This window comes from Molossus molossus, unplaced genomic scaffold (genome assembly GCF_014108415.1).
Source record: "Molossus molossus isolate mMolMol1 unplaced genomic scaffold, mMolMol1.p scaffold_m16_p_3, whole genome shotgun sequence".
In the NCBI taxonomy this organism is placed as follows: Eukaryota; Metazoa; Chordata; class Mammalia; order Chiroptera; family Molossidae; genus Molossus; species Molossus molossus.
The window spans coordinates 106,175,611-106,177,226 of record NW_023425366.1 but is presented as its reverse complement, the minus strand read 5'-3'; the positions used below and the strand labels follow the sequence as shown (position 1 = coordinate 106,177,226).

General features: G+C 39.6%; 1 pseudogene; it reads left to right on the top strand.

Annotated features, from left to right (window-relative positions):
• Positions 1 to 201: 201 nt before the first annotated feature.
• On the top strand, positions 202 to 1,103 carry LOC118642121 (annotated as a pseudogene).
• The last annotated feature ends 513 nt before the right edge of the window (positions 1,104 to 1,616 follow it).

The window sequence follows — 1,616 nt, the reverse complement described above, 5'->3', positions numbered from 1 at the left end:
ATTCAGCATACTCTAGTACTATAATGGTGGTTTATAGATCATTTAACTCTAATATAAAGGTTAAATATAAAAGTATTAAAAATAACTATAGACTTAGCTTCGAAGCTGGATCTGGGAAGTTAAAGAAAGAGTGACACCGACGTGGTGGCCGCCACTGTTTTCACCACGGGGTCACTTGCCCACATCTGCCATAACTATTGATTGACACTGGATGACTACACCAAAACAGAGAAAATTGGAGAAGGTAGCTCTGAAGTGGTGTATAAGGGTAGACACAAAACTACAGGTCAAGAGGTAGCCACAAAGAAAATCAGACTAGAAAGTGAAGAGGAAGGAGTTCCTAGTACTGCAATTTGGGAAATTTCTCTGTTAAAAGAACTTTGACATCCAAATATAGTCAGTCTTCAAGATGAACTCATGCAGGGTTCCAGGTTATATCTCGTCTTTGAATACCTTTCCATAGATCCAAAGAAACACTTGGATTCTATCCCTGCTGGTCAGTTCATGGATTCTTCACTTGTTGAGAGTTATTTGTACCAATCCTATGAGGGATTATGTTTGTCACTCTCGAAGAGTTCTACGCAGAGACTTAAAACCTGAAAATCTGACTGATGACAAAGGAACAATGAAACTGCCTGATGTTGGTCCGGCCAGAGCTTTTGGAATGAATGCCTGTTAGAGTATATGCACACATGAGGGGGCAACACTTGGATATGTATATCCAGAGGCACTGCTGGGGTCAGCTCACTATTCGGCTACAGTGGACATTTGGAGTATGGGCACCGTATCCGCAGAATCAGCAACTAAGAAACCACTTTTCCACAGGGATTCCGAAAGCGATCAGCTCTTCAGAATTTTCAGAGCTTTGGGTATCCCCAACATTGAAGTGGGGCCAGATGTGGAGTCTTTGGAGGACTTGAAGAACACATTTCCCAAGTGGGAACCAGGAAGCTTAGCACCCCATGTCAATAACTGGGATGAAAATGGCTTGGGGTCCGCTCCTGGAGGTGTTAGCCTACGATCCTGCCAAACGAATTTCCGGCCAAGTGGCACTGAACCATCCACATTTTAATGAGACGGACAATCAGATTAAGAAGATGTAGCTTTCTGACAAAGAACTTCCACATGTTGTACCAAGAACATATAGTTATATTTTTACTGTCCACTCTATTTTTGTCTTGTGTATTTTTGTTTTCTTTGTTGTAAAACTCAAGCTGTACTTCATCTTCTAACTTCGAAGTTGTAACTTAAAAATGTATGAATTTAAATATAGCAATCCTGTATATGTGTGCAGACCTCGCTGTAACAACTATTTGTTACTATAATAAAACTATAAATCTAATATTGGTGTCAGGAATTTGGAAAAATTTGAGTTAGCTTAAATCATGTCAAACCTTACAGCAGTCCGGTTTCCCTGTAGTTGGAAGTACAGTTTAGGAAAATGTGCTAATTGAGCTCGGAGTTCATAATGCTGAAGTATTTGTATGCTCTGGATGTTTACATTTCTTGTCAGTTTCTTGCCATGTGTTAATGATACAACCTGCCTAAGGATGAATGTTTTTCTACTGGTATTTCCATTTGTGATCTAAATACTTAAGCATTCAGAATGAGAAAAT